This window comes from Sebastes umbrosus, chromosome 1 (genome assembly GCF_015220745.1).
Source record: "Sebastes umbrosus isolate fSebUmb1 chromosome 1, fSebUmb1.pri, whole genome shotgun sequence".
In the NCBI taxonomy this organism is placed as follows: domain Eukaryota; kingdom Metazoa; phylum Chordata; class Actinopteri; order Perciformes; family Sebastidae; genus Sebastes; species Sebastes umbrosus.
The window spans coordinates 32,105,841-32,118,682 of record NC_051269.1 but is presented as its reverse complement, the minus strand read 5'-3'; the positions used below and the strand labels follow the sequence as shown (position 1 = coordinate 32,118,682).

The following is a 12,842-nucleotide window of genomic DNA, read 5'->3' as shown; positions in this document are numbered from 1 at the left end:
AGCCTCCAAAAAATGTGTGGCCTGTGCCAACGCTGAATGAGAGCAGTGTGACTGAGACAAATAGTGTTTTCTAGCAGCTAACTGCGGAGGACTGGATGGATGGGAGCAGCTCTGTATCTCTGCCCCCATCATTGATAAAGAGCATTAGAGGGCACTCGACAGAGGGGGAGTCAGAGAGAGGAAAAGGCAGTAAAGAAGAGGTAAGAGGGGAGAGTGAGCAATATAATTGGAGACAGTTTGAGAGGAAGAGAGAGACAGACTAGTAAAGTTTGGACACAAGGACACGGCTGTTTGCAGCAGTTGTTGCCTCTCGGCTAGAAGAATCGTCCTCTTCACTTAATTCGATGTAAGCTTTAAGCAATCACAATACCAGAGGGATGAGCTGTGTATGCTAACAACGTAGCACAGATAATCAATATATACAGCTGCACTCACACTAGCAAACACTCGTTTTAAAGCCCTTGAGCTCAAATCTCCTCACAATTGCAGTTATTGGGAGTAAAATCCTTACAACTTGCAATTCAATTTGTAATGAGTCTAATTAATACCCAGAACAGCAAAGATGGATTAATGTGATTGTGTTGCTGACCCCCGAACACTGTGTGTGCTGTAAGGATTTATTTACCATGAAGGTGTTTTGAATGGCACAAAATAAGGCTTATACAAATACTAATAATTAGAAATTAATCATCAGTAGAGATTAGTAAGACTTATTCAAAGATTTTAATTAGAGACATAATAAATGGCATATAAACGCAATCATTTATAATATAGCCAGAAAACGACTGTGCTGCTCCTTCACAACTCAAGCGTACTGTAGATTCAGACCTCATTACTGTGTGTACGACACGGTATTGTTAGACGTACATAACATATTGACCATTCACAGTAGAAATAGTGATTAAAATGAAAACTAACAAAAAAAAAAGAAGATGTATTTGTGTTATACACCCAAATTCATGCCCACACAAAGTTGCCAAACCTCGTTTTGACTTGTTTTGACTTCAGGCACAGGAATATTTTGCCAGGTTTATTGTGGAGGTGTAAACTATGCAAACACAGAGCAAACTAAATTAGCATGAAAAGCACAAAACTGAGCCTGGGGCGTACAAAATTATAATTACATGGAATTAACTCCGCAGACTCTTGCTGTTAGAAAAAGTTAACCTCAGGACACTACGAACTCTATGTCTACCTGCAAATGCTTCAGCATGCAAAGTCCCTTCTCAGCCGTCCACCTCAGCCTCCTGTCACTTCATATTTCTGCTTTGTAAAGTCATGTGATGAGATTACACCTGACAAGAAAATAATACTGCATTACAGAGTTGCTGTAAAACTGAAACAGCTAAGAGGATTATGGAAATATATACTACATAAAAAAAGAGATATTTGTTGTGCAGTACCTGTGAGGGTTCCTGGACAATATTTATCATTGTTTTGTGTTGTTAATTGATTTCCAGTAAGAAATAAATACATACATTATATAAAGCAAGCATATTTGCCCACTACCATGTTGATACGAGTATTAAATGCATTAAAAATATGCTCAAATTAAACATGGAAAACTCGAGCCCAACAGGCAACAACAGCTGTCAGTGCATATATATATATTAGGGCTGTCAAAGTTAATGTGATAATAACGCGTTAACACAAATTTGTTTTAATGCCACTAATTTCTTTAATGCATTAATGCAATCCATCTTTCGGAGGTTGTAGCGGGCTCAGTTTTAAAACTAGAGTGAAGAAGTGAAGATGCTGGCATCATACTAAACTAAAAAAACGAAGGAATCCATTGGTACCAACCAATGGATACCATGTCATACTAGCTTGTTGCGAAGGACATTAAATAAGCACCAAACTTATTTTGGCGAGGAAAAACTGGCATGGTCATTTTCAAAGGGGTCTCTTGACCTCTGACCTCAAGATATGTGAATGAAAATGGGTTCTATGTTCTATATATATACATATATATATATATATATATATATATGTATATATATATATATACATTGAAAAATTAAGCATTCAAATACTGATTTGTAGGTCGAATACCATGGCAACAATCGAAGCTTCGAAGCATTTGGGTCATCCCTATAGTTTATGTACTTATTTTAAGCCCAACAATGACATTTTTCCTAAACCTAACTAAGTGGTTTTGTTGCCTAAACCTAAGTGAGTGGTTGTGTTGCCCCCTGTTGGTACTGCACCGTCATACACGCGTGTAATATTCATGCCACTGTCATGCTTTCCTCTTGTGGACAGGTGGGCTTTGACATGATACTGCGGGTTGCATTAATCAGACATAAAATTATTCAGGTTGAAAAGGCCAATGATGTCACTGCCTCGTTCCTCAGCCACATTTAAACCTCAACAATGTTCCATAAATAAACATCATACGTCACCAAGTTTAGTCAGAACTTGATGACCTAAATGAAGTTGACTCACATGCGTACATCGCAGCCCTGCTGCTGCAGTAGTAGCAGAGTATTCTAATGAGCTGAATGAGCCTCTCACTGACCGAACTCTGTGCTCAGATAAGTTTCTGGTCAGCTTGAATACCGTTTTGGCTAGCGAGTGCTACAGCTGGTGTGCTGCATTAGCACACTTATGAGTAGACAACGGAGGGCGAATGAGGTCAGGCTTATCAGACAAATGGATTCTTGGAATTTTGTGGAGTAAGCTAAAAGCATCCGAATAAAACTACCTTTGCTATTTTTAGCAGCTTATAAAACGTCATGTGTTTGACATTTCAAATGTTCCAGTGCAAGAGATCATAGAAAACAGCTACACAATAGTCTGATATTTATCCAGCAAGGAAGAGCCTCCTCAGAATGCAATAACAGTGCGACAATCACACACTTTTATCTGCCATACTCTGCAGCAAAGCGCTTTGCACATTCATGGTTAGGCTGAGACGCTTTTGTCTCTGGGACAAACAGTAAACACTCAAGTCTCACGGGCATTTTTGAAAGGCCAGAAGATGAAAAGATCTGATATTCTGGGATTAAACCATGAAAGTGAAACGTCTTCCTTCTTCTGAAATATTAAAACAAAAATCCTGGGGTGTAAACCGAATAAATTGTTACAGTCCGTGCGCTGAATCTAACTTACGCAAATGCTTTGACAATGTTTATTATCCATCAGAAAGTGTGTGTGCATGTGCACTAATTCGAGTGAGCCATTATTCCGTTAAGTCTTTACACAACATCACTACCTGGTCATTAACATTTCTTGTACACATCACCAGTACAGATTTCTACCTCAAAGTCTGTAGCGTCAGTGCTGCGACTGAAGTGAGCTATTATCTCCCGGCATGGGCAACCCCTGAAGGATTAACCGACAATCCTTCTTAAATCTGCCCTCATCGTAAAAAACGTGACACAAGCTCTTGCGGGGATACTGTTGGTGCAGCATAAACATTTATAATAATACCAAGAGGCACTGTCAGGACCCCATCACTACCGAATATCAACGGCCTAGCTTCAGCAGCTAGCTTTACCCCGGGTTCAAATGTCAGACTGTCACTGCAATTTGCTAATCCTATTGCAGATGTCATGCTGAGAACTTGAGTGCTTCCTCTTCTGTTGTTATACAGAGTTTGCTTTGAGTGTGTTATTTTCCTCCTGGAGAAATTATTCTGCCTTTAATCATTTTCAAATTGGAACAACCTGATCCGCTGTAATAGATCAGCTAGACAGGACTAAAAAGTAGGTGAGCCTCAGTTAAGAATCGCCATAGTTTTTCTCTTTTTTTGGGGGGATATTTAACATAAATGTCCCCAGGTATGGCAGTTGTTCATGCAAGCTAGTGCATGGTTATCCTGCAGAAGAAAAAGTGAGTCACATCAGTGTTAACAGTTTATATATTCTCTTAAGCAACTGTCACTGCCACGATAATCCTCCTATTGCCATTTAAATGCTAGAGCAGCAGAGCTGAAACAACTCCAAGATGACAGGTGAATCATTTTCAAACTTTCATTTCGGGGACAGTTTTTGGAAGGGAAATTTTGACCCGAATCAAACCTATATGTAAGAATCAGCAGCTCATAAAACACATCAATGTTTCGGTCTTGCTGTGAGTCAACAATGTCGAAATGCAGTCTTGTTAAACCATACAACTCCCACATGTTCAGCAGCGCATTGCCGATGGCAGAGTGGAGCTATAGTGTAGAAACAAAATCTGATGGTTCCTTGTGTTGTCAGGACATGGTCCAGGTCATTATATAGGTCAAAAACAAGGACAGTTGCAGCTGCAGGAGGAAGGGGGGGAGAAAGAGGGGTGAAGGGGCAGAGAAAGGGAGAGGAGAGGGAGAAAAGCAGAGAGAGAGTGCAGCAGAGAGAACAAAGGGGGAATAAAGCAATAGCATTAAAAGAGACAGAAGCTGACCTCGGAGCACCCTGGCATTAGCTCGCTCAGAACAGAGCATGGATTTGAGCAAATCAAAGCTTTCCACTTCAAAATAATCCACATTTGATAGCTTCCTATCAGCCAAATTGGGACAGACGGGTCAAAAGCTCAACAGTCAGACACATATGCACATGCATCCAGGCAAGGATGCATGTAAACATGCAAGTGCACATCTCTTCCTCTCACCCACAAACACCCACACACACTGTACTCTGCCTGTCCATCACCAGAAGGGCACCAGTTCACCATCATGCTCTCACATATCTTTCCATTTTCTCTGCCTAACAAAACCTGTCGTTCTGTCAGGACTGCAGATTAACAGAACAGTTTCCTCCGCAAGTCAATTTTACCGAGGTGGCGTCGAAATAGCCCGGCTATTTCTGTCCGTGTGTGTGCACATCCGTATGTGTGAACGCAGTGACCATGTGTGGCAGTTTTCCACCGTCAAGATAACCGAGACAGCCACCCACTGCACCCCACACCTCTGTCTCTATTCTCCTCCGAGGACTTCATCACTTCTCTTCATCCATTACTTGTCTTTTTCATCTTTAAGCATCATTTATATTTCCTCCTCTGCTCATCGGAGCACCGGTCCCATTTCCACTGACAGCAGTGCGAGCAATTAGGTCATCAGTTGGCCTATTTAAAGCATGAGGAACTCAAGGCCTAGATCTGCTCTGTCGCTTAAGAACATCGAAGACGGCAATCAATCGCACAAAGGCGACATGTACGAATAAGCTTTAGACACGAAAGCATCAAAATATGCCTCATTTGAGGAGGTGTGTCAGAAGGAGTATACTTTCTGTTGCACTTCCGAAGAGGTCGAGTGGAGTTTTGCATGCAATATGCATGGACCGGTGGCCGGCAAACGGCCCCGGACAAGTGCAGAGTGTACTGCCATTGTGAAGGTCAACCATCTCTTACAGCGTCTTTGACACACACAGTGGGTGTCCAGATGGCTAAGGAGACTAAGTCGCATTTATTTACTTGCAATATCAGGAAGTGTGAATTCTGCTCATGACCTTGGTCACACGACATGACCTGTGAGATGTTAAATAAGTTAGTGGATTGACTAAAGCACTAAGCCCAGCAGTCTGGGAGAGGTGATTACCGCTCGGGTCATTGATCTTAGAACAACCGGGGTGACCTAATGTTTCGAGACCGTCCCGACACATTACTACTTCAAACCCTGCAAGACTCGGTGTATACCCACGAACCGCCTCTGTATGAGGATGCATTGATTCTCTTAAACCAGCTTAACAAAATCCAACATCCTTTATGGAGTTCCTAATTAAAAACAAATTCCAGTATACTTTATTAACTTGTCATATTGGCCATCCATCAGGCTAATGATATCATTAAAATTAGCTTAAAATTCCACCGCACCACATTGTCTGCATGGCTCAGTTAATTGAAATATTCACTTTGGGGATTCAATGCGACGAACTTATTGGCCACTACCCTGCTGTTGGGCACTTACAATAATGCTCCACTTGTGACGGTCGAAACCACAAAGTTATATTCTATTCCTACACAACATTTTATACTGCATCCACTAACTTGAGGCAGTGTGGCTTCTGTAGCCAAAGACCACAGGTCAAAATTACATGAGAGGGGAATTCACTTCAGGATAAGTATTGTCACCACAGGAAGAGGAAGACACATCTGTCGGTATAAAACGGCCTTAGGGCAACCATGACCATCCTGTTATAGGTGGTACTCTCTTGTAAAGGTATTCCACTGAGCAGGCACAGGTGTTTCTTTGTGTGTGTCTCTTTTCCACTTTATTCGCCAGCAAAATATTCTATACGTTTTTCTGTTTTATTCTATTCCATCAGGTCATCTGGTTTTGATTTGTCCAATACTGGTTTATGACCAGATAACATGAAAACCAATGACATTCATCCCATCAGCCTCAGCTGAATGCAAACTGTATATAACAAGTGGACGTAGTCAACGTGACATCATTCATTGGTTTGTGGACTGACGTTTTGAAGCCCTGAGTTTGGCATTTTGGCCGTCGCCATCTCGGTTATTTGCAACCAGAGGTGACAGGAGAGGGTGGAGCTAAGTACCACTGAACGCTGAATAAGATATTTTTAGGCAACCAAAATGGTTATAATTAACTTTCATGAACTGAAAACACACTGTGAAAGGATTAAAGTTCTAAGATGAAAACGTGGACAACTTCCAGACCGGACAACACCGTGGTAGCAACCTGTCAATCACAAGGTAGCCACGCCCTAAAGCATACCCTGCTTTAAGGTCTATTTGACTCTAAATGGGACCATGATTAACTAAGTGAACATCATGCTGTATTGAAGAAGACTTGAAACTAGCGATTGAGACCATAAACTCAAGTTTACAATGTTTACTGAGGTAATAAATCAAGTGAGAAGTAGGGTCATTTTCTCTTCCCTTCTCTTTCCACTTCCTTTTTTGGCTTCACTTCTCAGACCCGGAGTTTCCTACTGGCTGAACGTTGTGTTTAGTGCAGAATTAGTAAATGTTAGCGTGCTATCATGTTAAACTAAGATGGTGAACACGGTAAACATTATGCATGCAAAACAGCAGCATGCTAGCATTGTCACTGTGAGCATGTCAGCATGCAGACTTTGGCATTTATCTCACAGCACCGCTGTGTCTAAATAGAGCCTCACAGAGCCGTTAGCATGGCTGTAGACTAGAAGTCCTGTTTAGAGATACAAAACACACACCAGAGAAACATAAAACTGACACAAAAACACAAATCATTGTATACACATACCACCCGTATGCACACAAGACCCCCCAAGGCAAAGAGCTCAGTCAATTCAAGCTGTTATTCACACTAAGTGCTGTAGTGGATTCGCCGTCGCTCCCCTTCTGAAGTCAATTGATTCACCACGCTTGTGATTTAGCATCATTCCACCCAACCAATCTCTCCCTCTTTCTTTGTTGCCCTGTCACAGTCAGCGAACAATGTCAGACGCCATTGACGGGACACGGGGCATCATGACTTGTGGCCAGACAGATAGGGGCCAACAGTCATGCAGCAAGCACTACATCTTACGTTGCATTATTCCTGTCCCATTTTAAATGTATTCCCATGACGTGTAATGCAGAATGATTCAGCGTAAGCACACAGGCATTTATAAAGATTAAAACCCTTTTGTCCTGAAAGCCATTTGTCTGTTTTTATTTCATTGTATAAACAAATGCTCATGTTCACGATTTCATTATAATCTGCTCTGTAATGGTATTAACTTACATGAGCCAGATTGAAGCTGGCTGTATGCAGCTGGTACGCCTGCAAAGCCCACACATACAATGAAAAATAAATCAGGTCATGTGCATTTAATATGGAGGTTACTTGATTCATATGAGATAGTAACAAAGAAAACACTGACATGACATTAATACTATTGCAAAATGTCTCACAGTCATTATGCAGAAAGAATGAATACATGTTTACCAGAGTGATTCATTAAATGGGTCTCTGTATCACAGAGATCAATGGAGCCTGTTTAAAATTACAGCGACCAGGGTGCATTGTTATTGTCACAAAACATAAAGCATGGATCGTGCAGCACTTGAAAGGTTAATGATATGCTCTGTAGTGATATTCTCTTCTCCAACACATATAATATGCTATTTAGTGTGCAGAGGATTGCATGACAGCCCAGTTAATGGCATGTTTCTTGTCTCCCAAAAGCAAAGGCAACAAGTCAATGTAGACATGTTGAGGCATGTGAACTCATTGATAATTGCTGATTTATTAGGGCCCCCAAGCTAAAATTAATGCAGTTTTAATGCTGCAATAAATTCTACTGTCATGATGGTTATAATTAGCGCTGTCAAAATGAACGAGATAATAACGCGTTAAATCAAATTTGTTTTAACGCCACTTATTTCTTTAATACATTAACGCAACTTGCGATTTGGCTCGGCCGCTACTCAATCTTTCTGAGGTTGTAGCGGGCTCAGTTTTAAAGCTAGAGTGAAGGTACTGGCATCATATGAAACTAGAAAACACAAGGAATTGACTGGCACCATGTCATACGAGCTCCAAACTTAGCTAAATTTTGGTGCGGAAAAACTGGCATGGCCATTTTCAAAGGGGTCCCTTGACCTCTGACCTCAAGATATGTGAATGAAAATGGGTTCTATGGGTACCCACGAGTCTCCCCTTTACAGACATGCCCACTTTATGATAATCACATGAAGTTTGGGGCAAGTCAAATCACAATGTCTGTCATTGTTTTGTGTTGTTAATTGATTTCCAGTAATCAAGTAAGCAAGCATATTTGCCCACTCCCATGTTGATAAGAGTATTAAATACTTGACAAATCTAAGGTAAGGTACATTGATTGAGATAAAAAATGTGTGATTCATTTGCTATTAATCGCAATTTACTATGGACAATCATGCGATTAATCGCAATTAAGTTTTTTCTTGATTCAATTGTATGATCATTTTGGAGAATGTAGTTTGTGTTGTTGTTGAATTGTATTGCATTATATAGAGATAGGTGTTTTGTATTATTTTGTCCACCCCATTTACACCAAGGAGGGGAGACTAAATAATTTAGAATAATTTCGAAGATAGAATTTGTTGCAGGAGTGTTGTGTCCACCTGCATTCATTTTTGCTAATAAACAGCAACTGGGTGTATAAAGTATGTTTCATTCATGTCCACTTGAAAACTTTGAAGGGCACTCGGAGAGCGCAGACCTCCGCCAAGGCCATGCCCTATCTCGCAATGTTAATGGAAGTGAAAAATAATTAGTGTATCCGCCCCATGATTAGGATCCGCTCCACAGTTTAATGGGTTCTTCCTTGGCCCATGCTACACCCTTCCACCAAGTTTCATGAAAGCTGGACCTGTAGTTTTTTCATAATGCTGCAGACAACCAAGACAAACAAACAAAAAACATAATCTCCTTGGCTTAAAGAGGGGGTGTATTTTGATTTTGTGATGTGAAGGATGATGTGCAGTATGACCTAGTGACGATAAAGCATAAAAAAGAAGGGGGTGAAAAATGAGAATGAGAAAACTGAGAAACTACCTGAGGTAGGCTCTATTCTGCACAAACACATAAAAAACAATTGCTTGTCTTGTATAAATCTCCTTCAAATTACCTTTTTTGTCTGTTTTTGTTCTGTACCTGCTGTTTATTCTGATACAAAAAACTACAAGATCACATTTGGACTCATTCGGACTAAGGCATGGCAAGACTTTGCCTTAAATGTAACACTTTAATACTTAAATGTAAATTATAAGACATAGACTGCTGGTTTGGCTTTGTGTTGTGGAAACCTTCTAACAGAAATAAAGTGCAAGTGTCATATGAGTCTTTTTGAATAAATGATAAAACACAAAAAAAAACTCAAGGTAATATACTGACACTATCGGCAGTGGCACTTTGTTCCATCATCTGTTCAGTAATTGGGATGTTTTGCGAACCTGTATTATTCTGTTCCTGTCGTAGTTCAGCAGGTGATGTATTCTGGAAAGTGTGGGGAATAGAATATGTATTCTATTCATGCTATGAACTGAATTATTCAAAAAACAAGAATTCCCAAAAACATAATGCCTCAGGCCACGGCTGTTGCCGGCACAAAGGCATGGAAATAGCACTTCCTAGTACAGCAGCATCAGTTGTCAATATGAGCTCTAATAAAGTTGTCCTGAAACCAAATGGAGCAGAGAAAATGAGAAGAAACTACCAGGTAAAGGTCATGACTTTCTAAATCTTTGTCAGATTGACTTTGACTGTAAGAGTTGCGGTCAAGTGCTCATTACTGTGGAGAATGCTGTTAGATGAATCATTTCTTCTCCTGCCACAGTGCAGAATGCGGCAGGTCGGATTTTAACAAACACATAGCTCTAACTCTGGCATCAGTTCAATAGTTATCCTTTTTTAGAATTCACTGTAAGGTTTGGCTTTTCTCTGTGACAACATTTATCCTCCAGTTATATGTCTGGCCTCTTACACTGTCACTGTTGAGAGCCTTAACCCAACTCTGGTCATGGTCTCCTTACTGCTTCCACCGATAAATACTATCATCTCCATTGACAACAGTTTCTACAAGTTGTCAGTGTATTCATGAATATGTGCTCTTTTCCACTCTGCTTTGTTTTCACAGTATTTAAAGAGGATCCATTATGCTTCTGTGCTTTTTCCCTTTCCTTTAGTATGTTAGTTATATATTTTTTTGAGCATGTAAAAGGTCTGCAAAGTTACAAAGACTAAAAAATCAACGCCAAAGGGAGTTACTCTCCCCCACAGAAACACAGCTCCTGAACTGCCTGAAACGCCTTGCTTTAAGTCCCGCCTTTTCTTCCGTAACATGGTGATGTCACCAAGTAACACATTTGCATAATACCGGCCTATCAGCTAGTTTGGCATGCCCTCAAACAAAGCTAGTTAGAGCGGAGCTGGAGCGGAGTCCGAAGAGTTTGGTTCGGTCAACCAATCACAACAGAGTGTTGTCAGCTGACCAATCAGAGCAGACTGTGATTTTTGGGCGGAGGGGGCAGGAGGGCAGGAGCTCAAACAGAGTGTTTCAGACAGAGGGTGAAAAGAGGTGCTGCAGCACAGCTGGAATGAGAAAAATAAAGATTTTTTTGAACATTTATGAATGTAAACATGTTCTAGTAGAAACCCAAGATAGTAAGTAAAAGTATGCACCTGAAAATAAGAATAATAGGGCCTCTTTAATATATTGTTAAATGAAAAATGACGGCGTGCACATAGCCCCGACAGAACAAACCACATTTGAGCTGATTTATTCATCCAATATAACAACCAACAGTCTATATATCACTTTATTGTTATCACAACAACAAATGGCATGCACAGGCACAAGTAATGGATCAAAACAAATATGATTCCTATCAAACAAAAAGTTGATTGCTTTGAGACAAAAATCAGAAAATATTGTATTGAGATATTTATCCTTATTGCTCCCATTTGTCATTGGTGCTGTAAAAAGCTGGTGTAATATGATAAGTGCTCTAGTGCCAAGAGGGCTTATTCCTCCCTTCACAACTTCTCAAATGCACTGACAAGTCGTCAATGACTCAGCCGGACGAGAGTGAGCGAGGAAGGTTAGCATGAATTAGCTCTCCGGTGCTAAGCTGCTGTGACGCTGCATAAAAAGGATGATATAATTAGCTTCACTCTCCTCAGATAAGCCAAGGTCGCTTCAGGCCATTCACTCAAGACTTGCTCATCATTTGACTGACATATATAACCTTGTTAATCTTCTGTGACTGGATAAACACTGAGTGATGCAAGGCTAAGGTTACAAAGTAAGAGTCAATGTTGGGGTTACTGAGAAGGTACGGTGTGCATTATGTATGAAGACATTTTAAGGCCACATCACAAAGCTTAATATTAAAGCCATATTGTGTCCTTTAAAATGGGAATGAACGGCATGTTGACGGCTGGTTAGAGAGGAGTACATGTAAGCTTTCCTCTTTTACAACAGTGCATTTGAGGATAAATTTGATCCATTTCCAAAACTAGATGATTAAGAAGCACCATTTTCAAGTTAGGGATGTCACAAAAACCAATACTTCAGGACCAAATTGATGGAAAACTTCTGAAAACGTGACGGTACTTGTTTTTCTACAGTACTGCAGGTACTGGGGATCAGGGCTTGAGACTAATGACGTCCCGACAATAGAAAGTTTCCCTGATAATGCTACACTGTGAACAACAAGTCCATGTTGAAATCGGCAGGAGGAGAGCTGGTAACATTAGCTGTTAGCAGCCGCTCGGTAGCACAGTCCTGCTTAGCTACATAACGGAGTTAACAGCTAATGTATGGAGGATGCATCGAGTTACATTATGATGCCAGCTCTATTCAGTTAAATATATTATTGGGTGAAGGTAAATTATAACGTTATCATGATGTGTTCAAATGTAATCTTGTAAAATTCCGTTTTTGGTGAGAAATTTCAGATCATCAGGGATTAATAATACATTTGCAAAAATCATTATGCAAACGGTAATAAACGAGTGTACGTTGAAGTACATGGGATTAATTGTTTTGCTTTTATTTTTTAACATGGTATCAAATTGGATATAGGTAATGAAAAAATTTCTGGCATTGTGACATCCTTATATCAGACTGACCAATATGCTTATCACCGATATATCGTTGTCTGGGTTTATGTCGGCCGATATGTAACAATGTCCAGCATTGATTTTAGTATTTCAGGTTATCATTTACAAGTTTCCTTTATATAACAAGTCTATAGCCACAGCAGCTTCATGAGGCTGTACTTCAGTACAATGCTTTGAGATAAATGTTCATGTCAGCATGCTAACATGCTCAAAAATGATGATGTTAAGATACTGTATAATGAATATCACCATCTTAGTTTAGCATGTTACCATTAGCACATGTGTTAATTTGCACTACTGTAATGCCACAAATGATTGT

At 40.2% G+C, this 12,842-nt stretch overlaps 1 protein-coding gene across 7 annotated transcripts in view; it reads right to left on the bottom strand.

The window, feature by feature from the left end:
- Positions 1–12,842, bottom strand: part of dlgap4b (discs, large (Drosophila) homolog-associated protein 4b) — a 136,574-nt gene that overhangs the window by 107,394 nt on the left and 16,338 nt on the right. Inside the window, exon 2 of one of the 7 annotated variants that reach the window (XM_037764325.1) lies at positions 1,196–1,295. The exons of the other annotated variants lie outside the window; for them this stretch is intronic. The gene's annotated coding sequence lies outside the window, so the exon portion shown is untranslated. The remainder of the gene's footprint in view (positions 1–1,195; positions 1,296–12,842) is intronic. 7 annotated transcript variants of the gene reach the window in all.